The sequence below is a fragment of the Pristis pectinata genome, chromosome 4, assembly GCF_009764475.1.
Source record: "Pristis pectinata isolate sPriPec2 chromosome 4, sPriPec2.1.pri, whole genome shotgun sequence".
Classification (NCBI taxonomy): domain Eukaryota; kingdom Metazoa; phylum Chordata; class Chondrichthyes; order Rhinopristiformes; family Pristidae; genus Pristis; species Pristis pectinata.
The window spans coordinates 64376926-64402907 of record NC_067408.1 but is presented as its reverse complement, the minus strand read 5'-3'; the positions used below and the strand labels follow the sequence as shown (position 1 = coordinate 64402907).

Sequence of the window (25982 nt, the reverse complement as noted above, 5' to 3'; positions counted from 1 at the left end):
AAAAGACGAGAGAGCGGCTGACAATGATAGCAAAGGAAAGGTATACATAGATGCAAGGGCTGAGAACGAAGGAGTTGGGGCTGAAAGATTTTTCTTCAAATGAAAGGGAATTATTTGGTTTGTATTTTAGAAATCCAAACTAGGAGAAGGACATGGAAGAAAATGGGAATCACATCAGAGATATTTATTCATTGATATTACACCAAAATCCTAGTGTTGGACACTTCTGGCTGAACTTTATCAGAGTCCAGCTGAGTTTTTTTTAGAAGAATAAGAATGATGCAAGTGGATTGATTTAATCTGAATATTTATTTATATAATACTATTTCTGGAGGGTTTTATCAGCTCCATCCAAGTTCACATGATCAGAACCATTCATGATTCAACAGTTATGGTTTTAATGCAGCGACTGTGTTTTTGTCATTTACTCTTGTAATAATCCTAATGTAGGTAGAGTGGGAAATAACTGAAGATGTGAAGCTTTGATTGATGCCTGCATTTTACAAGGAATAATGGTTACAAAATAGTTGTTTCCAGAAAGAGTTTAGAAATTAGGTCAAAATGTAACAAACTCAAAGATGCATTAACAGGCATGCAATCTCTAATATGCAATCAATGGATACATTCCCTGAAACGTAAATCTTTTAAGAGTTTTGAAAGATGCTTTTGCCTTTGATCACATTGCACCCAAATATTCCTCTTATGTTGACTGCTTCATATTGAATGAATGATCATTAGATTTCTGCCTTGAATATGCATTCATTTGGGGGTGGGTGGGGTTTGAAGATGAGGGAGTGTCTTTGAAAGGTTCCACATTAGACCCTGGCTACCTGAGCTTAACAGCACCAGACTATGTGCATTGGGATTGGGTGAATATTCTGGTAAAATTCAACTTGTGTTCAGATTGGGTTTTAATTGGCTTTACATTGATAGTAGGGAGGAAAGCTTTAGGCGCCGAAGGAAGGAGATGGTTGGCCAACTGGAAAGGAAAGTGGTAAAAAGGAACTTACTCCAGAGAAATGAGAGGTAACACATTTGGGGAGGTGCAACATGGCAAAGGAATACAAACAGGAGGATATTGGGTGGTGTAAAGACACAGAGGGACTTTGGAGTGTTGTCCACCGATTCTGAAAGGTAGATAAAGTGGTTTTAAAAGAAATGGGAAATGATTTTCTTCATTATCTGAGGGATGGAATGCCAGAGTAGTGTGTGTGTGGGGGGCGTGGTAGCTATACAATGCCCGTGAGTTTACATCTTAAATACTGCATATAGTTCTGGTCACAGCACTACATTAAAAATACGATTGCACTAGAAAGGGTGAAGGGATGTTGCCAGGACTGGAAAATTGTAGCCATAAAGAAAGATTGGACAGGCTGGGTTTCTGTTTTGGGACTGAGGCTGAGGGAAGAATTAATGGAGGTGTATAAAATTGAGACCAAAATAGCAAAAATGTAGGAAGTACCTATTTCCCTTAGTAGAATGCGCATACATTTAAGGTGGTTGCTAGAAAGGAGTGAGGAAGTATTATTTCACCCAGAGGGTGTTGGGGGGGCCTGGAATGATTGGTGAAGACTGTACCCCTCAGCATATTGTAAAAAGTGACTGGATGTGGACATGAGGAGCCGTGACCTGGTGCTGGAACATGGGATTTTGCTGGGTACTCCTTTCACCACCAGCACTTAGGTACCTGACGTGCCAAATGGTGGCTTCTTGCTGTAACTTTTCTGTGAATTCTATGACTTCCATTCCACATGACAAAGTAAAGGATTAAAGACCAGTCTGAATAGAGTGTTTAATCATTGTTGACTGGAAAATCCCTTGCATGTTTGTTTATTGGGAAAGTGAATGGTAATTTGTTAAATGAAGGAACGGGTCAAAAGGGTTGTGAATGGAAATTCACAGAGTACAAGTTCCAAGTGGTAATCTGAAGAACTGCCCCTTGGTGGCAGCACAGGATTTCCTTTCAGTCCAGCGTAATATTGGCACTAACCATGCATCAGATTGTACCTACAGCACATCATGGATGTCCTTGAACTCTAGGAATGTGTCAAGACTTCAATTATCTTGTTTAGATAAAGTTCATACTCAAATTGGCAATGATATTGTGTCAATGCCATCAGTACTTTAGCTCCATTGCTTACATTTCTTTGTAAGTTGAAAGCATTTGACGTGTTACACTATTGCTTTTGCCTTGCTTTTTTTTGCACATTATATAATTGTGGGTATTTTTATTTTCCCACGGTGTTCACGCTTGCTGAAAACAATTCACTATAGTATCTTCTCATTTAACACAGTGTGACATGTGCAAGCTCTCTTTTTCTTTGTGAGGCACTACCTGATAGAAATTGTGCAGTGTTTTGTTTTAGTCTTAAGCTTGTATTGATATCTTTGTTGTGATCCCAGCTCTGGTGTGATATTTTCAAGGATAGCATTTCCATAGGCATGTCCATGCAGGTCAGATGAAGCTGTACCTAAATGTACAGGGAGTTGATTTGGTCAATTTTGTGCATTGGGGAAATAAGAAAATAAAGCATTTTAATTTTCTGCTTCCATTGCCAGCATCAGGATTCCTTTGGTTTTATTTTCATGGCTGATTTGTATAGAGCTGCATTCCCCCGCAATAGAAAGATCAGTGAATTATTTGTCAGTATGAGTTATTTGAGCATTGGGTCAAATCTAGAAAGGAGGAATTTGCTGAGGTGTCTGTAATTGCCATATTAAGAGTTTTCTCAGTGTGGATTCATGCACTAATTAGCCTCTGTTTTGTTCAATATGGGCTAATTTTATGGTTTTGTTTCCAAAAGCACAAGCAGCTGACCTAGGTTTTGGTAACACTTAAAGTGCTGAGGCAAAGTATTGGCAAGATTTTAGACAAAATAAACAATATTGCCTTTGTTTGATCATGACCTTTTTCTCTGACACCTCTGCTAAGTTATTGCCAAGTAACTTTTTTTTGTGAATTGTGAAGCATTGGAACTTGAACTTGGACTGGTTCTTCACTCTGTAGCTTCTAGATGGTTGCAACAATTTCCCCAAGTAATCTTTAAAGTAGTTATTTTTTTCTCTACCCTCTGTCCACCCCCAGACCCAAGCTTGCTACCTTCAGGTATGTTAGAGGCAGAAGCCCTTGTTATATTTAAACGGAACTTGAGCTATGAACTGCAAAACTGTGCACCTAGTGCTGGAAGGTGTGATTAGGTTCAGTAGCTCTTCCTTGACTGTCACTGATCCAATGGGCCAAATGGGCTCCTATCTCATGGATTTTCTATGATTCTGAAGGTTGCCCCAGCTCACTACATACAAAATCGTCTGGGGAATCCTCTGCCTGTGGAAATAACTGTGATACCTATAGGACATCTTCCCTTCAGCCTTTCATTTGCAGCTCCAAGTAATTTGACCTCAGAAGGGGGAAAAAAACCATTCCTTATATACTTCCAACTTGTGCAGCAAAAATACTACATACCAAAACCCCAATTGCAATTGTTTGCTGAATGAATGCTGTGTACTAAAGGGTGGATGTTGTCATTATGGGCTTAAATATTAAAACTGTTTTCTTTGGCATAAAGGAATTGCTGTGATATCGGTATCCTCAAGCACCTCATTCTAACCAGTTGTTAAGTCATCATTGCCTACATCATGAGATCGTGATGGGCATGTAGTTGCAATTAGACTGTTGTTCCATCAGCACACTCCTTTGTTCTCAAAACCAGAAATTAATCATTTTATTATTTCTTGTATTCTGGTACGATATAGGATGCTATTTGGCCCATTAGGTCTATGCTGGCTGTCCAAGCAATGCCATTGTTCATGTCTGCCTTGGATTGCACACAAGACCCATACTTTTCACTGTTTTCTGTGGGATTGCCTTCCATTCTACATAGGCCAGTGGAGTCTCTCAGGTTTTTGTTAGAAACAGTATTCTTATGAAAACCACAAGGTTACCCTAAATAAAACCTGATTTTCTAACTTCTTGTGATGCAAGTAGGCTGTGCTAAATGAACATGGAAGATAGCAGGAGGAATTCTATGTAATAAAGCAATGAACGAAGAATGCCAAGGGCTTGCTTTGCCTCTCGCCTTCTATCTTAGCTCTTTCCATTTTCCTCATTAATCTTTCTCTTTGCATGTTTCATTTCTGCTTTTCCTTCCCCTCACAATATGCAAGAAGAAAATAAAATCTTGCATGTAAAGCAAAGAAATTGGGCGAGTAAATTGGACAAGCCAAAAGTTTCATTTCAGGAATATAAATCCCTACCTCTCTTTATTCATAGATCTAAAGTTCCAGTAGGAAATTACTTTATGTAACTTTCTTTGCTTCATTTGATTTGCATCTGGCAGTGCACAGAACAAAAAAGAAAAGGATAGATGACTCGTGTGTATGATCCAGATTTTGGAACATTAAGCATTGAAAAGGTACATTGTGTCCATCTTGCAAGTCAGATTTCTGTCCAGTGATAAATACATTTCAGTGGCATGATCTTCTTGTGCACAGGCCATCCTTGAGAAGTGAGCAGACCAAAAGGTCTGCCTCTCTTCACAGGTACAGAGCTCCTCTCTGGTAGAATATTCCATTTTGGCCCTTGAGCTGCAGACTTTAGAGGTTTTTAGTGCATTCAAAGTGGCCCATTCTCCTTTGCCCCCGTGTGAAGCAGCTCAGTTGCTCTGATATTCCTATTGATCCCAGTACCAAGTCGCACCTGCTCCTGGGTTACCATTTCCTTGCTGTTGACTGCCTCTGCTGCCATGAGGGAGCTGCTGTGCAACCCATGTTCCTATGTGACTGTGCAGCATCTGCCTGGTGTCTGCTGCTGCTCTGTACACAGATGATGCTTAAGTGTGCACTTTCAGAGACTGAGCTTAAAGGCCTCATTGACTTAACTGAGGGCTCAGCAAATTGGGTTTACGCTAAACGTCAAAAAAACAGGTCCTCTACCAACCTGTCCTTGCCTCTCAGCACTACGTCCCAACAGTGAAGGTGCATAACAAGACCCTGAGAAAACCTGGATCGCAATGTAAAGCCTCATCTTCTCTGATATCCTTGCTAAGTTGTTGCCAAGTAATGATTTTGTTTGTGACATCTGAAACATTTAGCAGACATGATTGCATAACATTCATATAGCAGACATGATTGCAATGGGGTTTTGCGTGGTGTTTTTGTTGCACAAGTTGGAAGTAATCAAGGAATACCCTGGTAGCTATGCCTCAACCACAGTGATCGTGAAATAATTACAGACTTCAGAATGCCAGAGCATCCTTTGACCCACTAGGAAATGTGATTGAAGGCAAAGATGTGGAACCCAGTACCTTGCATCTGATTATAAGGGCAACCTAGATAAACATCTCAAAGCACTGTGCCGACAATGTTATCTTATGCAAATCCTCCCAATCCATTGGTGTGATAAGCAAACCAATGTCAGCAAATGGAAGAGGCTGACCAGTGCTTTGGTTGGATTTGGTGAAAGTTGATTGGCAGTACGAAAGTAAATTTGCCCTGTAAAGTGAAGCTGCCAGTATGTGCTTGATCTGGGGCTAAGTCCCCTGTTTATGTGCAATTGCCAAATTGTTGGAGTAGATTATATTGGGTGTGTACAGCAGGATTGGCAACATTATAAAAGCTTTTGTGGTAGGGCGTGGCAAGCATATTTAAGAATATGAGCCCTTGAAGGCATTATTCTGGAAAAACAAACTATTTAATCATATCACCAATTTGTGTGAAGGAGATTGGCATTTTTACGGGTGGGAAATATGCTGGAGAGGAAGTGTGAGCTACATGCATAGTTTTTGAGTGGGTGCAGTGATTCTTATCTCTGTGAAAAGGTTTGGCTTCCTTGATTTGGGAGAAAAAATGCTTTTTCCAGATTGGCATGGCTAAGATTAGGACAGCTACTGTGCTCAGTTGCTATTACGTTCATTGGCTTTATTCCTTTGCAGCATTGAATTGTCTGGAGATTTCTAAACTTTCTTGTAAAACAAAACAATCTCTTCAGTTGGTGTATTTTTCTGTATGTTGTTTTGTGAGTCAGGTTTCTGAGGAATTACTAATAGTGATTGACTGCTGTTTGCTGGATTAAATATGAACAATATTGGGTTTCCCAGCCTAGATTTTCCTGGGTTTTAAATGAACCCTTGAAGGCCAGGAAGGCCTCAGTTTGGACTCGGGTGATCTCAAAGCCCTCAGCACCCTTTGGGTATGGAGGGGGAGCAGTCCATCATATTCTCCCTCTGGATTTCCAACCATTTGCTTTATTGCAAATCAAGGGTATGTGGGCTCTGGATGGGAATATCAGGCTTGACAGTAATTGACTAATATAGAGACTGCTAATTCTCATTGTTCCAATAGGGAAAACTAAAGTGTTCTCCCCCCCCGCCCCCACCTCCCACGTCTCAAAGAGCAATGACAGCATATTAATTTACTATGTAGTATCAAAAGAAAAGTTGGTCTTGGGTTTAAGGATCAGTAACATTTGTCAACTTTGAAACAACAGTGGTGACCTATCCAGTTTTGCGTGGTAGTTCGGCAAATATTATGGTGTAGCTTTCAGTTCTGTTTTGGGGATTGGAAGGTGGGGAATAAGCAATTATCAAATACGTAGTGCAGTTAGTGTGAGGAGATATGAAGTTCAAGTCATATTGGGTTACCTTTCTATGTGTTCAAACCAATAACCAAACAATGATGTTGTCGTTCCATTTCAATACTTTAAGGATAACTTTCCAAGAATGACATAATTCTAATTATCTGCTGTTTGCAGGCTGATTCTTCTGTCTACTTGATCAATTGAGCAACTAACTTTTAATGAGTGATTAGTGGGGAGGAATTCTTCTCCTTGTGAATTGAACATACTGTGCATCTCAGATTTAAGGCACTGGCAAAAATTTTTATAGTAAGTATTTTCCGTGAGGAAGGTGAATTAAAGCTCAAATATGCAAATAAAAATTGAATATTCTTGCAATGTAGAGTAGACTGGTTAGCATTTGTGAATACGGAAGGTAAAAGAAAACAAATGACTGGCTGACGTTTCAGAGTGAATGGGCAAGAAAGAGTACCTTTGAGCCGGGTTTACATGCCCTTTATGTTAATACAGCTCAAGGTGCTGTTGGACTTGATGTTGCAATCTGTGTTTATTTCATTCCAACGTGCATGATTTTATTAGTCATTTGAACCCTATTTAATCGACTGTCCTTCAGCAGTGCTGCTATAGTGACATTCTGTTAACTTGCTTTGTGAAACATGAGCTCCTGTATTGAAATGTTACTTCAGACTTGGCTTCTGGGACCACCAGTGCTACCATAAAAAAAGACAGCTCTGTGGTCAGGTGACCCACTTATTGACAGTGTTGTCTTTGGGAGCTGGTATATAATGCTTTCAAACAGAACAGGCTGAAGACAGAAGTACATAATTTATCTTTTTTTAGCACTGCTTACGTTATCCTTATTACATTTTTATGCATCTAAAAGGTTATTAAATTGAGTTTGGATAATTCAGCAGAGTGTGATGGTTTGTCACTCAATGAATAGCATGGTGCAGGTTTGAATCCTCATTATAGCTGAGGAATATTATAGAAGTCATCTCCCCTTGCAATGCAGTGTTAAAGTTGGCTGGTCATTGTAACTACAGCAGTTGGCTTGTTGGAGGCATTGGTAAATCAAACGCTTAGAAAGCTTTCCCCTTTCTTCACTCCCTCCTCTCCCCTGCCCTGACCCCTGTTTTATTTAATAAACAGGGACTGGTCACAGCCATTTGGCTGATGTCACTGAGGCATTATGATGCAGCAGCTTGTAGAAATGCTTATTTCTCCAGTTTTCTTCCCTTTGTTCCCCCTCTCCTCTTGCTAAGGCCCGGGCGAATGTTGACAGTCAATTCCACAGGTGGAAGTAGTCCTCTTGTACCATTCTCAAGGGGCTGTTCTTCATGCCTTAGCCAAGACAGTGAGTGTTGGCTGAATGCAAAACCTTTTTAATTTGTGCATAAAGAATTTATACCTCTCTTCTGCACACAAAGCAGGAAGCTCATCTTACTCCATATAGGAGTTGACTAGTTTAATTTCTTTTAATAGGATTGTGAGTCAACTGATATATGTAGAAATTGGGTTAATTACTGGAGATGGCAACTAATTGGGATTTGGAGCGAGTCTCTAATTCTGTTTTTCTCCCTTATTTTCATGTGCTCTGTTCTGTGTGAAACCTGATGCTCGTTTAAACCATCCTTCAATCCTCTATCAGGTAAGAAACAACACTTTGATATCTTGAAAGCCTTTGTGAATGGAATCATTTCTTACTGTGTGGTCCAATGGAATGGTGTGCTGAGTCCACCATCTCTCAGGTTCCATTGTTTGTCTGTAAAGCTATACCACAAAATCTATATGAAAAATTTGCAAGATCATTCATGTCGTGGTGGGATTGTCATGATCTTGAAACAGGATTAATTTAATAAGTGTATCTGATTACCATCCTTTGAAGTCCTTCACCTCTTTACCTCATCACATCTTTGTTACTTTTTGTATCTTTTATTTATATATAACCTGCATTCAGTGCCTAAAGGAACATGATTGGTGGTGTTTGAGGAATGATTGTTGGGCAAGGTGATGGATAGCCAGTGTCTATTGCTGAAATGCTCCTTTAAATGTATTATCTTTCTCTCTATGCTTCATCAATCATTATTTGACTTGGTTAACAACAGAATTACAATGAGGGGGAAACTAAAGAATGCTTTATGATTTGCAGTATTTTTATTTGATTTATCTGGGGGTGATGTTCTCCAAGGAAGTGGAAATTTAGGACGGAAAAGGCAATGTTTGAAGTGACAGTACTTCAGGGAATAAGCAATGTCACTTCCTTTAAATTTGTTTTACATTGTCCTGTTTTCTAGCACTGCAAATTTCAAACTTATTTTTAAAATGCAAATTTGCTGTGTGCACATAGCTTCAGAATTGAAAAATTGTGCATTTGAGGAGCTTAGTCATCTACTCTGCAAGAAAAATTCATCAGTTATTCATAAGAAATAAAAATTTGGCTCTTACCAGCCATTTAAAGTTTGACTTTTTAATTGTGTTAAGTTAATATACTTTGTGGCCCTTACAGGTGGTACTTTTAGCACAGACTGATTCATTATTAGTGAATAAATAAGGGAAAGTAATTTTCTAAAATTCATCCAGTTGGAGAAATGTATAAGTGAACAAAGCCAGAGGTCAACTAATAGTTCATAAGACTAGTCTTGTAACAATGTAGATATAGTATGATGTAGAATGATAGTAAACTCTCCAGAAACTGCAAACCTAGTGTAGGAATGGGTTTTCAAAGACAAAGTTTTGCTTGACAGAATTATTGAGCAAAACATAACTTTTGTGCCAAGAGCCATACCAATTGCTTGATAGCACCTGAAACATGGTCAACAGTATCTGGTGGGCTCTTGAGAATCTTCTGGTGTACCTTTTCAACAATGCTGTTTGGAAGCAACTGCAGGCATAATTTAAATCCTGATACTGACATAAACAAAATGGAATATAGTATCAGTGGATAGCATCATGACTCACAACTTGAGTGATTAGGATTTGATCTTGATCTCTGGTGCGGTTTGTGTGGAGTTTGCAAGTTCTCCCTGTGACCATGTAGGTTTCCCCTGAATGTTCCAGTTTCCTCCCACTTTCCAAACATATCTTGGTTGGTGGGTTAATTAGCCACTATATATTGTCCTTGGAGTTGATGGATGGCAGGTGAAAGGAGAGGGTGCAAATAGATGAGCATGTGAAAGAGAAAATGGGGTAAGTGAGGAAGTGAAATTGATGAGAACTCCTTGAGAGCCAGCATACTCAATGGGCCAAATGACTGCCTCCTATATAGTATGAAAACGAGAAACTGTTTGTTAAAGATCTTCGGACTCGGATACTATATCAACAAATATTTTGAATATATGGTCAGGTAGTGTTCCATGTTTTAAGAGAGGCATTTTGTACTTTGAAGATTGTGTGCATAGTTTGTGAAGTGCAAGTGTTTATTATGTTGGAGTGGGTCTTGTATATTTTGAAATGCATCTTAGTATGTCCATCTTCTGCAGGTTTTCTTTACCTTTTGGTGGTGTTCATTTAAACAAGTTTCAATTTTTGATGTTCTATAATGTCTTCTAGAACAGAAAGCTAAGCTTTACAAAACTATTCAATTTTCTCATATGGTACTGCTTCACTGATATGTTCTTATGCTCAGAGAAAACAGAGCTAGGAGCAGGATCCTTGAGCCTACTTTGCCATTCAATAAAATCATGACTGATCTTCTACCTCAGAGACTAATTTTCCTGCCCTATCCCCATATCGTACATTATCACACAGAAGGTCATTCTGCCCATTGAGGCGATGTTGGCACTCAAGAAAGAAACCCTGTCAGCTCTTTTTCCCTCATCTTATTCCCTGCAACTTGATCTCTCACATGCCAATCAACTTTCCCTTTTGATTGTTGTGTCATTTGCCAACTCTATGAAACACGATGCAATAGCAAATTAACCTACCAGCATGTATTTATATGTGAGAACAAGCATAGGAAATCCACATAGTAACAGGGAGAATGTGCAAACTTTACATGTAGGATTGAACCTGGGTTGCTGGACCTGAGGCAGCAACATTACCTGCACTGCCACAGTGCCTTGCATCTGCTGATAGCCTGAAAACTTGGGCCTCTGGTTCCATGCCTCAGCATGTTGCACTGAAGACTGTTCTAAAGACAAATGACATAACTGCCTCATCATTTCACGCAAGACTTAGCTTGTGATCAGTATGAGATCTGTCATGAATCATTGATATTGGATTCAGTTTTAAAAATCTCTGTGCCCTCTCCTTGTCTTCCCCATGGGCTGTCGTAAGTTACCTTGTTCTTATATGGGGGGATGGGCACGCAGGTTGTTTATAGCCTTTTGCCAGTGTGTTGCTGCTGATGTTTCTGCCAGATGCTATGCACTAAAGGCTAGCTCCCTGTGTGAAAAGTCTGTCCTTCATTCTCTTCCTTTTTAAAGCTTATCTTGAGGGGAAACAGAAGCACAGACCCACAGACTAACCATTGTACACCATTATTAGTTAATAGGAAGACTTGATTGCAAAGCTGTGTAGTTTAATCTGGTTTAACAATCTTGTTACAAATCTGCACTTGCAGCAACAGTTGTTGAGTAAATTGCTCAGATGTCATCTGCATTGTCATTTGTGTGTATGTGTTGATCCTGGTGTATGCAGTATTTTAGATTATCTGGTGATGAAACAGTGAACTTAGTGAAAATATCTGAATGCTGAAGATTTTTTTTGTGCTACCCTCAAGTGAATCAGTAACAATTCCAGCATGCAGAGACAGGCACCGTTGCAAGAATCTTTTATCCCAGATGCAGTGTTTAGTATGGAACTCAGAGCTATCACTTGAAGAAAACAGAACAGGCATGTGATTATCATCACAATGAAACCACAGTTAGGGTGCAAGTGATTTAAAATATTGGGATTTCTTATTGTTTCTAAATTTTGTAAAGTACTTGCATTGTACCAAATTAGTGACATTAATTTTTTTTTGTTCTCTGCATTCAAATTAGTTTATAGATTGCAACTGATCAAAAGGCATTTTTTTCAGTTCATTAATGCTCAGACTGTTAGTTTAGTGCTGTGTCAATATAGGTAGCTCAGAATTAGTGTATGTACTGTATTTTCACTTTAGAAGCAAGCAGTCCAGAATTACTGCATTGAAGGTAACTAACGTTGGGGCTGAGCCTTTGATGCAAAATGTGTCATCTCTGAATCAAAATGCAGTATTTGTAAGCTTTGTGTATTGCTGTTTATTAAACCTAGTAACAGGGACAGAGCTACCAATAAAGCATTCTTCAACAGTCAACTAGCTTCAGTTGCTTGTATGACATTATATCAAAAATCTAGGAGTTTGGAATTAGTGCAGATCCTTATGGAGCAGGTGTGAGGGGTAGCAAGATGTTCCTTTGTTTATTTTTTATGTCATGTTCTTAAATAATAAAAAGATATGGAAAGGTTGTTTTCTCTTTTGGGGAAAATCTAAAATGAGGGAGTACAGTGTTATAATCCACTCAGGAGTAAGATCATGTAGCACTTCATGTGGGTATTCTCACTTGAAGGTCATTAATGCTGGATTAATTGAGATTTAGAAATGTTGATTAGTAAAGTACTGAATTACATTCAGTTACGAAGCACAGAAACAAGCTGTTTGGGAGTAACTGGTCAATGACAGCATTTATGCTCCAGAGTTTTCTCACCCTTGTATATTTAACCCTACCCTTTTTCTATCATGTACATGTCAATCTTAGCCTTCTGTGTGTTTATGCTTTTTGCAGGAACTCATTCTGGTCATTCTTTGGGTTTATTTGTTTCTCTTTTGTATTTATGATGTCTAATTTTGCACACTTCCACGAATGATATCTTTTTCTGTGCATCTACTTCATCTCACTTCTGTTCTCAAATACCACTTCTATCAGGTCACTGCTCAGCTTACTTTTCATTTTTACGAATAGGAATAACATCCAATTCGATCTCATCCGATCTCGACCCAAAACTTTGGCTGTCCATTTCCTTCCACAGATGCTGCCTCATCCACTGAGTTCCTCCAACTTCATGTTTGTTTCTCCAGATTCCAGCATCTGCAGTCTCTCCTTTCCTGATAAATACTGAGTGATACATCTCAAAGCCAACTAAAGGAAACTCAGGTACTAATTAGCCATGATGAAAGAATAGGCTCAAGGGAGTGAATGGACAAGTCCTGTCTTAACAAGAGGATAAGAAATAGGAGTAAGAGTCAGCCATATACCACGCACCCCCCCACCCCTCAAATTCTACAGTGCCATTTGATAAGATCAAGGCGGATTTGATCTTGGCTTCAGCTGTGCATTGCTGCTGTTTTCTCATAATCCTCAACTCCCCTTTAGACCAGAAATCTATCTCAGTTTTGAATATGTTGAATGATTCAGCCCGTAGAGCTCCTTGGGGTGAAGAAATCCAAATATTTATGACAGCCTTAGAGATGAAGTTCCTCCTAATCTGCCTTTTAAATGGGCAGCTCTTTATTCTGAAACTGTGGCCCCTAGTTCTAGATTATCCGTCAAGGGGAAACATGCTCTCAGTTCTTATCCTGTCAAGTTAGCTCAGAATAATGTTTCCCCAAGATCACCTTTCATTCTTCTCAACTCCAATGAACTTAGGGCCAACCTGCTCAACTTTTGACACGGTAGCCCGTTCATCCCAGGACTGAACCTAGTTCTTTGCTGAATTGCCTCTAATACAATAGTATCTTAAATAAGGAGACCAAAATTATGCACAGTACTCCTATACCTTTTTCGGCTATAATAAGTCATCTCTACTTTATACTTTGTCCCGTAGCTGTACAAGATCAGCATTCTATTTGTGTTCCTAATTGCTGTACCTACATGCTATCTTTGTGTTTTATCAGTGTCTACTCATTTCACTATGTACAGTAGTCTCTCCGATTTAAAAAAAAATTCTTCTCTAATATTCTTTCTACCAAAGTGGATAACCTCACATTTTCCCACAGTATACTCCATCTGCTAAATTTTTGTCAACTCATTTAACCTGTCTGTATCCCTTTGTAGACTCCTTGTCCTCTATAACTTAACCCAGTGCCTAATGAGTTGTGCAATTATATGTCCTCTAAATTTGATTTTTAATTGAATATGGATTGAGAGGAATGGGTCCCTTCATTTCATTTTTCAGAGTGTCCTTGTAAAATGTTAGTGGATTATTCCTGGCTGCTTCCTCCATTCCTTATCTGGATTTTGTTAGTTGTGGCTCAGACTGAGCCTATACTCTAGACTTCAGAAGAAGGAGGTGATCTCTTTGGAATGATTGAAATGTTCAAAACTCTAAGGGAACTTGAGATGGTTACTGCAGTGACAGTGATTCTGCTGGCTGGGTTGTCTGGAACCAGGGGTCTGTCGCACAGTGGGCAGTATGATGGCACAGGAGTTGGTACAGTTTGGTTCTGACCTTGTGTACTGTCTGTGAAGGGTTTGCATGCTCTGTCTGTAACTGTGCTCTCGTTTCCTTCTATATCCCAAAGATATGCTGGTGAGTTAATTGACTGTAAGTTGTTCCTTTTTCTAGGTAAGTGGCAAAAGAATCAAAATGGAGAATTGGTGGGCATGTGAAATAAAATGTTGCAAAGCAACAGGAGACTAAGACAAGGGGGGAATTCGACATGGGATTGCTGGGAGCAGGCAATGACTTGATGGGCTGAAAGGCCTCCTTCCAGGTTATAGCAACTAGTGGTGCTTACAAAATAAGGAGTTGGCCATCAGAACAAAGATGAGCAGAAATTTCTTCGTAATGTATTTTTGAAATTCTCTACCCAAGGGACTGTGGAGGTTGAGCCACTGAGTATATTCTGGGTAAAGATTGGTATCCCTTGATTTCCCTAGTACATAAAAACATATGGCAGATGGTACAGGAAAGTAGCACTGATGTTGACGTAAAAGATCATCTGATATTGAATACCAGAGCAAGCATGGGGGGGGGGGGGGGGGGGGGGGGGGGGGGCTCGATGGTTTACTTGTATTTATGTTCTTACTTCCTTACAAGTAGTGCTGCCACTATCATTGAAGAAAATCCTCAGTTTGTGCAAATGTCATCAAATTAAATGGGGGGAGAAAAGTATCTACTTCTGGTTTGGCTGTGAGGAAAATTGTAAACCAGGACAGAAGAGCATTCCAGGGGAGTCGTGGACTTTTCTGGGTTCAGCAGAAGAGTCAGACTTTACTTGGGATTTTTAGTTATTTGTTGATCCATCAGGCAGGAGTATCGGCAATGCAGCATTCCCTCATCCAAGATAGTGGAGTGTCAGCTGAGGTTCCCTAGTCTTAGCTACTAAGAACTAGCCACTTTTTTTTACAGCAGTAATACAAATACAGCTTATTCAAAAACATAGATCTTATAGTTTGCGTAATTAATCTTAAAATATTTTAACATGGTGTTATTTATCTGCAACATCTAGCTATTTTAATTTTGACAAGTAAAGCTGATTGGTGATACCTTAAAATAAATATTACACAATGAAAATGTAAATAGATTGCTGCTTAAGGATTCCATTTGTCACCTTTGCCATAGAATTGCTACACCTTCATTAAAGCCAATACAGTGTGTTTGTATTTGGTTTTAGTTATGAAAATAGTAGAGGAAAGTTTTCATCTTTAAATATTTAACATTGGTTGAAAGGAATTGAATATCTGGATAGCTATTAGTGTGAGATCATCTTTTCACCATTTTACAAAGCTCTATGCAAAATGGATAGAAAGCTGACTCTAACTGCTTTGTATCCCAGGTAGATGGTCGTCACCCCCCCCCACCACCACCCCAACCAACTTCCAGCTTCCAGATGCTGCTAACCCATAACCTTGTGATCTGCATTTAATTTCTGCTGAATAAATTATATTTTCTGCTCCCATTATACCCTTGCTGCTGAATTTGACAAAACCATCAGCCTCTGCACATGGGTATCATGAATTTGGTTGCATTTCCAAAAGTTGATTCAGATGTATCATTTTCTCTGAATGTTTCTCGGTGCTTCTCTTTAAATTTCTGGAATTGTCAGCATATTCCAACAGGCCCAGAGGACAAATATCAGCAAAATCAAAATTGCTGTGCTCATTAAAACAGAAATACCAATAAAACAAATGACAAGCCAAATTGAATCATTGCTGCTACTTTGTTTAAAGACTCTGCTGCAATGAATGCATTTGCTTTGTTAGATAATAACTACCTTTGCTCATAGGGCCATCCTGTTCAACCTTTGACATGGCGGCCCTTTGAACATTTGAACTAAGCAGCAAGTTTGGAGCATATACCCCCTGAGTTGGGAAGTGTCTGTAGGGCACTGACCTGTGCAGTCTATATTCTATAGATAGTGGGCAGACTACGTTTTGCAAGATTTGATTTATGGCCATCTTCCTATATTAACATAAATGCTGGAAAGATGTGGCCATTCACAGACCACATCGGCAACTGGTCTGATGGATTTGAATGTTTTTGAAACAGATTTGATTCTGGCTTGCAAGTTAGCTCATCAATCTGCTTCACCTCCCTTTCAATACAGCGATTTGTCTGTAATTCAACAGACTCTATCATACAGTATATATCCTGGACTAATATAAACCCAAGTAACCCCACATTTTAGGAACTATAGCTCTATCAAAGTTGCAGGAAATCATCAAAGTAAATTGGCAGACTTGCAAAGAGAGCTTCTCTTCCCCCCCCAAAATACACTTTTGGGGTACCACATTTCTCTCAAACTCTGAGTGCTGTTGTAGAGAGATGGAAATGTTTGTTTAGTGACTTGAAAAGCAAAGCAAATTTGCAGTATTGATAGATAATTTTTGAATTTGATATATTTGGCTGTTTCCTGTTAGGTTTTGCCAGCCAGTCACTGAATAATCATCGTTGAGAACTCAGTTATACAAGTTGGCCCAAAGTTTTTAATTGCTGTGTATCATATAGAACAAAGGGAGAAGTACCTTCCACCTCCCAAAAAAGAGTTGGTGATTCAGCAGCTTGGAGTTTCACTTGGAGTTTTCAAATGAAAATTATTTTTGTCCAGAGAAGTGTTTCAGAGGTTTGTTTGGTACCAGTCTACACTGAGTACCTTTCAGATAAGTTCATAAAGCTAATCTAAATATAACATAAAACCACATGTACCTGGATTGTGCCAACAGTGTTATCAAAAACAACATTCATTTAATGTATTTTGGCATACGCTTTCTGGAGAAGGGATAAACCTGATTTTTTTTCAGTAACTAGTTAAAAGCTGTAGTTCAAGGCCAGTGTCAGCTGTTGAGAAGCCATTTACACAGTTGTCTGTAGCTTACTTTCTGGCAGGTGGTTTTGAGGTACCTCAGTATATTTCCAGAAAATGCAACCTGCACTTGCAACTTGTCCAGTACTGATTTGAATATTGTCTGGAATGGGCCATGCGTGAACTTTTCTCCAGGCAATTGGCAAATTTCCAGCGCAGTTGCTTTTTAGCTTAGAATGCTTTTAATTTAAAATAAAATCTGCTGGTATTCTGGCAGATGCTGATATAAAGTTCTCTTCAGATCCATCTTAAGTCCCTTCTCTTCCTTAGTCTGTAAGGTCTTCTATTCTTGCAATGCTTCAATGCTGGTTTGTTCTACATCTAAGATTTCTGTCATTTACATTATGTAAGATTCCCACTTTGAACTATCACTTTCCCATTTTTCTTCTTTCCATTCTTTTAGGACCTCTTCCATCTAGCTATCGGTCACCTGTCGATTTTTGTATGACAGTGCTCCTGTGAAGGTGTCTGTGAAAGTTTTACTGCATTAGACATGTAATGTAAATGCAAACTGTTGACTTCAATTACTCTTTTTCCCAGATAGCAGACTATCAAAGATCCCTTGGAAGTTTTCATATTAGTGCATGTGTAGCAGGTTATTTGGAAAAGGGCACATTTAAGGAGTATGGTGACTAGATAAAAAGACTTGTATCTATGAAGCACCTTTATTAAGATGTACCAAAATGTTACATTTGATGTAGTACAGTTTGAGTGTGATTATCATCACGCATATTTTTGTTAATAAGCCAGGTCAGAGACGCCAGCCTTCAACCAATTGGATTCATTCCACAAAACAAGAAATTGCTGAGGACACTGAATTCTACAAGGACTGTGGGACTAACGAATGGCTGAAGATGCTCCATAAACAACTGCAATAATGGCAATCTTTGTGACAGTATGGAAAATTTCCTGGGTATATCCTGTTTTAGAGAATGCAGGATGAGGCTAATCCAGCTAATTAACATACAACATAAAACAGTACAGCACAGTACGGGCCCTCTGGCCCACAGTGTTGTGCTGACCTATATAAAAACCTACTCCTTGATCAATCTAACCCTTCCCTCCTACCAGCCCTTAACCATTTTTCTTGTATCCATGTGCCTATGTAAGAGTTTTAAATTTCCCTATTGTATCAGCCTCTACCACCATCCCTGACAGTGTGTTCCAGACACTTACCAGTCACAAATGTCAGATGAAATGTGCTTGCTGTAGTAACTGGAGATGAGACTGCAGATGCTGGAATCTGAATCAAAAAACTAACTGCTGGAGTAAATCAGTATCTGTGGAGGCAGAGGGATAGTTGGTATTCCGGGTTGAGAGCCTGGATCAGGGTTGAGTATAGAGGAAAGATTGGCCAGTATGGAGGGGTGAGACAGAGGCTGGTAGGTGATAGATGGAACCGGGTGAGGTGCGGCTATCTTCCCTCTGCTCTCTCAGTCCTGATGCAGGGTCTCGACCCAAAGCATTGACCATCCTTTTGCCTCCACAGATGCTGCTTAAACTGCTGGAGGAACTCGGTGTTTTTTTTTGCTGTAGTAACTACCTGCTTCAAAGGTCTTTATTCTTTCAGATTGACTAAGCCTATATGCTCGAATCATGAGATAATATTTCTGATGAATATTTGTAATCATTGATCAAACTGCTGCAGGTGCTCGGGTCTAGGACAGAACAAAGCTTCAACTATATTTTGTCTTTGATGTTGCTTTCAGAATATCCCCAAATGCCCTGCAGCCTGTGTAGCATTTCCAAAGAGTAGTCACTGCTACTTGCAACCTACCCGCTTCTCTGTAAGGCCTTGGACAATCAGACCCAAAGAGCCACAGAAAAATGTGGCTGTGGAATAGCATGAGTGATGAACCAGATCAAGTGTGATCCAGACCAGTGATTAACAGCGTCAGGATTGAATTTCCAAATTTAAAAAATGAAAATGGCAGAAAATGGAAGAACTCTCACCCCTTCACATGTGGGGCAGCTTTTTATATAGGCTATCCATCTCATTCATACAGTCAGTTTTTCATGCTTTTGTGCTGTTGTGCACTCCCATTAAAGAATAGCAGGAAAACAAAGGCCAATTAAATACAAGTTGCATATAGTGACAATGCTGTTCCCAACCACTATCAAACAAGTCTGATGACCACATGATTGTAAGTGACCACCACATTATTAAAGGAAGTTCCTTTCTAGTCTCTGAAGCAAATGTAGCATTCCAAGACACCGCTGTAACCCATCTCAATTAATGTTGGCCAACACTTGCTTTCTGTGAGCTCCATTTACGGGAATTCATCCAGCTTCCTTTTTAAAGGAGTGCAATGAATTCCTATTCAGTATTCAATTTGGTAATCTATTCCAAAGGTCAAGGTTCTCTGAAGCAATTCTTTCTTGCATTTATTTAACAATTGTTTTTATAAAATACGATGCCTGCAGTTCTCTTTCTAGTTAAAGTGAAAAGTAAGTGTTACCACTAACATTTTCAAAATCTCAATTAGATCATTTAGAAATTTGCATTTCCCCAAGCAACAATGGTAATTCCCTGATATATCGTGATAAATAGCAGCTTTGATTAGTCATTTCTATTTTCTGCTAGAAAAGACCAAACCTGAACAAGGTGTTTTAAATTCAGCTTTATTGTATTACTGGTTTTATCTTGTATATCCTCCTTATGTATAAACACAGTTTCCCTTTTGAAAATAATTCTGTTATTTCATAAGAACATAGACGTTAGAATAGAAGAACTTTTTTTTTAACCTTTTCTGCATGCTGCACCATTTGAATAAGACCATTGATGATATTTAATGTCAGTGCTGCTTTTCTGCACTAACCTCATATCTCTTTATTCCCTTATCTAAAAATCTGTCGATCTCTGACTTGAGTATATTTGAGGCTGTCCCTGGGTAACAAGTGGTTCCATTTTTGCAGATGTCCTTAAGTCGATTTTGTCCATAAGTCAGAAAGTACCCAAGAATCATTCTCTGGTAATCATACCTCCAGTATCGTAATGAATGGCATCGAAAGCACAAGACTGACCAGAAAGAGCAATAACTAAAAGTGGAGAGGATAAGGAAATTAGTTCTGCCTTTCATAGAAACAAATGTCTGTACGTACATCAGACCTTTGACTTTAATATTACAGGAGCTCATTTGTATGTACAAGGACAGCTTGTATGCCAGGCAGGAAACATTAACTCTATATTGACATAGGCCTGTAATTTATTTTCATTTCTGTGAGGTAACCCCTCATTTTCTATACTTGAGACTATAAGTGCTGTCTGTCTTGCTTTGCCTTGTAAGACACATCTGCCATTCCAGGAGCCAATCTGATAGATCTTCATTACATTCTCTCGATGCATTCTTAGACAAGGAGACCAGACCTCTCCATGATATTCCAAACAGTCTCACCGGGGCCTTATAATATTGATACAACAAATCACTGCTCTTTTTCTCAAATCCTCTTCATTAGAGCCCAACATACTATTTGCTTTTCTGTACCTGTGTACTAACTTTCAGCAACTCTTGTACAATGATGCCCAGCTTCCTTTGAACACCCAACATTTTTCAGTCTCTCACTATATTGAAAAGAAACTCCATCTCTTATTTTTTCCTTCCAAACTGGATGTACTTGCTTTTTTCTACATTGTATTCTATCTGTTACGTCTCTGTCCATTCAGTAAACTGTCACATATCCCCCAAAGCCCCTCTCCATCCTTCTCACAGGTCATACTGTGAGCTAGCCTTGAACCAACAGCAAACTTGGATATATGATACTTGATTCCCTCATCCAGATCGCTGATATAGACTGTGAATAGTTGGGGTTCCAGCACTGAATCCTGTGTCATCGGATTGGCCACAGCCTCTCAGACTGAAAATGAATCTATTGTTCTGTCTGCTAGCCAATCCTCCATCTGCACCAGTGTGTTACCCCAAGTAGCATGCACTCTAATTTTAATTAAAGTATTTGTAAGTCCAAATGCACTACGTTCACTAGTTTACCCTTATCTATCCTGCTAGTTATAACCTCAAAAAAAACCTAATAGATCGTCAAAAGTCATTTCCCTTTCGTAAATCAATGTCATTTCTGCCAAACCCTATATTTTTTGAGTTCCCTGTAATAGGTTCTTAGTACTTTTCTTTTACTGGTGTGAGATTGATTGGCCTATTGTTCTTGGCTATTGCTCTCCTTCCTTTCTTAAAGTGGAGTTATATATGCTACCTCTTAATCTTAGGGAACCATACTAGAACCTATTTGGAATATGACAAACAGTGCAGCCACTAACCCCACAGCCATTTTGGGAATTTGTCAGTCCCATTCATTTCTCCAATACTTGTTTTTTTTATATAGTAATGCTAAGTTCTTTGAGTTCATCGTATGCATTCTGAATGTGTTATCATCCATTTCTCCCCCAGAGTTTTCTGTTACCTTCTGTGAGTTTAGACAAAAGACATTGGTTTAATTTTTTTTGCCATTTCCTTATTCCCCGGTATAATTTCTCTTGCTTTGATCTGTAAGGAACCCATTTAACTTCTGCAAATCTTCTGTTTTTTTTACATAGAAGCTATCACATTTATTTTATGGTTCTCAATAGGCTGCTCTTGTAATCTACTCTCCCTTTCCTTATCAATACCTTTTGTTCTTCCTTTGAATTCTGAAATATTCCTACTCCTTGGATTTGCTGTTTTTTTTGGCAATATGCCTTTTTCTTAAATACTGTCTTTAACATCTCCTAAAAGCCTCAGCTGGGAACACTTCCTGTTGGATTTATATGCCTTAAAAGAATATATATATATATATATATATATATATATATACTTGCAAACAATATGTTAATTCTTTTAATGGTGGCCATTACTTGTTTACTGTCATACTATAAACGTAGTTTCCAAATCTGCCTTACCAACTCCCACTTCATGTGTTTGTGGTTTGTCTTATTCAGGTTCAATGCCCTAGTTTCATATTTAAATCACTTTAATTTTCTGTATAATGATCACTCTTCCCTAAAGGCCTCTTAATTGAAAGCTCATCAAATTAACCCTTTCAGATTGCACAATACTAAATCTAAAGTAGCCATTTCCCTTGTTGGTTCTTCCACATATAAATGAAGAAAATAATATACGAACCCATTAAATCATTTTCCACATTCTTACTTCACTTGCTTTGCTCAGTAGGTATGCAGGTTAAGGTTCTCTTGATTGTTGCATTTCCCTGTTTCTTTGTCTTATTTCTATCTTAATACCACTCTCCTTGTGTCTAAATCCTGGAAATCCCAGTCAAACACAATTATGTGACTACATGCATTAGGAGGATTGCTCACCACCATCTTCTTGAGGGTAATTAAGGATGGGAAATGTTTGTTTTGTCAGTGGCATCCACATCCTATAAATGAATAAATAATATAAAAGCTTCTACTCCCAGGATCACCACCACATGCTCTTCTGAATTGTACAGACAATGTTGCATTGTATACTTGGAAAGACCCCACGTTACCCACCAAAGTTATTCCTCAGTGGATCAAGAATAGCTTGCTCTATTAATTTCCTTGCCACTCTGAATTCATGTGGCACATCTTTGTCATCAGTAAATGTAAGAACCTTGAATGCTCTGATCCAAATTGTAGGTAGAAGGATTTCAGCTTTGATCCGTACAGTGTTAACTTCTACCTCCTTGTATCAATTAAGTCAGCCAATTCTGTGTATCACGACCAAAATCTGAGACACTTTCGGGAGAGATGCATGGAATTTCAGTGGTGTTTTGTGTAGGTGGAGCAGCTTTTGTACTTTTTCCATCAGTTTTTAATACTGCTGATATTGTAGTCTTATATGAGAACATCTTTTAGAGTAATGGACCGTATCATATATGACCTGTGCCTTGACCTCCATGCCAGATAACGTTCCTGTGGCCCCACCAGTCCACATCCAGTAGACTTGGAGGACTTGGAGGCCTTGCTGCTGTGACTGTTCCCAAGTAGGCAGTGAGTTGACACCAGATCTCTGAGCAGATCAGAGTCCCTCAGACATCCCTGCTCACCTTTGGTCAGCTCACACTGCCAAAGGCCTTTTCAAATGCTTAATGTTAATCAGCAGCATTTTAAGGGAATTGAAACAAATTTAAATAAGAAACGTTACCAAAATGTAAGAATTTATTTGAAAACTGAAATTAGATACAAGTATTAACATAGAAAAATAAAGCTGCTTTCTTTATTTTTGTCCCTATTGGCAACCCCTTTAAAATGAATAAGAATCAGAATCAAGTTTATTATCACTGACATATGTCGTGAAATTTGTTGTTTTGTGGCAGCAGTACAGTGCAAGACATAAAAATTACTATAAGTTACAACAATAAATAGTGCAAAGGAGGAATAATGAGGTAGTGTTCATGGGTTAATGGACCATTCAGAAATCTGATGGTGGAGGGGAAGAAGAAGCCGTTCCTGAAATGTTGACTGTGGGTCTTTCAGGCTCCTGTACCTCCCCAATGGTAGTAATGTGAAGAGGGCATGTCCCAGGTGGTGAGGGTCCTTAATGATGGATGCCACTGCTTTGAGGCACCGCCTCTTGAAGATGTCCTCAGTGGCGGGGAGGATTGTACCTGTGATGGAGCTGGCTGAGTCTACAACCCTCTGCAGCCTCTTTTGATCCTGCGCATTGGAGTTTCTGTGCAATGAGTCAGAACGCTCTCCACCAAACATCTGTAGAAATTTGCAAGGGTCTTTGGTGACATACCAATCTCTCAAACTCCTAATGTAGTAGAGCTGCTGGTGTGCTGTCTTCGTGATTGCATCAATGTATTAGGCCCAAGATAGATCCTTTGAGATGTTGACACCCAGGAACTTGAAGCTGCTCACCCTTTTCTGCTGCTGACCCCTCAATGAGGACTGGTGTGTGTTCTCCTGTTTTTTTTCCCCTTTCTGAAGTCCACAATCAATTCCTTGGTTTTGCTGACGTTGAGTGTGAGATTGTTGTTGCGACACCACTCAACCAGCCGATCTACGTATCTCACTCCTGTGCACCTCCTCATTGCCATCTGGGATTCTGCCAACAACAACAGGGCGAGGTTGGTATGCCAGCCATCCCAAGTGTAAAGCAGAGGGGCAAAATATAAAGGATAGCCTTCCACTTAAGCCTCACCTTGTCCGGCAGTGAAGCATGAAATCCAATGCAATCCATGCAATGCTGTTACCCAGCAATCTGGGTAACAGTGATGAAAGGTCATCAAACTGAAACACTAATTCTGTTTCTTTCTCCACTGATGCTGTCTGGCCTGCTGCATACTTCCAGTACTTGCTGTTTTACCTTTAGATTTCCAGCATTGGCATTTATTAACTGAATATTTGATTAGTTGAATCATAAATAGTTTAATAACCTTTTCCTGACACCAAATTTCTAACCTCCTTTGTGTGTTTGTATCTTGTCTGTTTTTAACCAGCTGATGAGGGATGTTAATTGAAAAACATGGGATAATTAACTTTGCTCAATTAGTTTTGTGTGTTTTATTTGATCTTTTGAAATTCTTTTCTTAGTACAACAATCCCCTCAGTACACCAACCAAAATTGAGAAGTGCATTTGGTTGCTTTGTTGTGTGAGGTTGTGTCAATTTTTTTTCTGTGTCCTTTCTCATTAGGTAAATGTGGAAAGTTGTTTAGAATTAGGCCCCAAGCATCCACAGTACTGTGTACAGTGAGGGAAAAGTGATCTTCAGGCATCTCATTTGCTCCTTCACGAAGACAACCTACTTCTACCTTCATAACATTACCCACCACAGCCCCTGCCTCATTTCTCCTGCTGGTGAAAGCCTCATCTGTGCCTTTGTTAGATTCAACTGTTCCAGTGCTCCAGTCAGCCGCTGAGTTGACTTCTTCATAAATATCAGCTCATTAAAGCTTTTTTGTCTCTTAACTTGCATCAATCCCCAGTTCAGCCATCACCTCAGTGTTAATCCACATTGGCTCTAAGCCTTTGATTTTCAAATTGCCAACCTTGCTTTCAAATCCCTTTATGGCCATACTGCTGCCTCTTTTTTTTTCTCCTTCAATCCCACATCCCAAATTCATCCCCTTTAGTTGTTTTACATGTTAAAGACACAATATAAATCCACGTTTTTGTTGGAAAATGTGATTATGAATAGGACAATCTGGATTTGTGAGCAAAATATTTTTCCTTTAGAATACAAGGCAGCAGTAGTGTGTGAACATTTGTTTATGGTTGTTTTGCTGTTGAATGCTTCAGGGTTAATAGTACAACAATAAAGCAATATCTGGTACATGTATTGCCTTTTTTTAGTGCTACATTGAGTGTTACAGTAAATAAAATCCATAGGTCTGTGGAGGTGGAAATTCCCAGCCTTTTACATGTGTAATTTTTGATGCTTCATTACTGACTTAACCTTGGGTTGTGGGGAAAATATTTACTACCTTTAGTTGCACTTGTGAATCCTATTGCCTGGAAATGATTTGTATTGGAAATATTTAAAGGCAGTTAAAGAAACTTTAATGTAAATTTAATGTAGGAAAATATTTTTCTTGGAGTGTGAGAATTTTGTTTTAAGTCTTTAAAACAAAATTCTCACACTCCAAATAAAAATATTTTCCTACTTTAAGTCAAATTATGTATAAGGAGTTTGCAACTGAAAATCGATCAACAAATTTCTTTAATGTTGATTGTAATGATACCCATCTCTGTTTCAAAGCTTGAATGTTTGAAATTCAAACATTTCTTCAATGCTAGTTCATACCAATGATTTCTTGCCCGTATATAAAAGCACTGTTCTATTTCTTTGTAGAAATGCTTATGCTGCTCAGGTTTGTGGGCTTTTTGAAATTGTTCCGATTCCAGTTCCAGTCTGTGTCTCTGCTATTTCTACAGTTTCAGTCTTGAGCTTGTGAATGGAAAAGGTCCGTTGTCAGCAACAACAAAGCTAATTGCTCCAGCTAACCATGGAGTAAAAGATTGTTCCCCATGGCAACTGCTGCCTGTGCAGTGTTCTGTATAATTCAGCTTCACTGCTTGTACTTTTGTGTGTGGATTACTCGTGGGTTGAATAAAATGATTAGAAGTCTCTTCTACTCAGAATGGCATGAAAGGAAACTCCTTTAAAAATGTTAACTCTGTGGATAGTCCCATCAAGTTTAGCTTTGGATTTTGGTGTTCCTTGTT

At 39.0% G+C, this 25982-nt stretch overlaps 1 protein-coding gene across 1 annotated transcript in view; it reads left to right on the top strand.

Annotated features, from left to right (window-relative positions):
- tsc22d1 (TSC22 domain family, member 1) overlaps positions 1-25982 on the top strand; it is a 162192-nt gene that overhangs the window by 61932 nt on the left and 74278 nt on the right. The window lies entirely within an intron of this gene.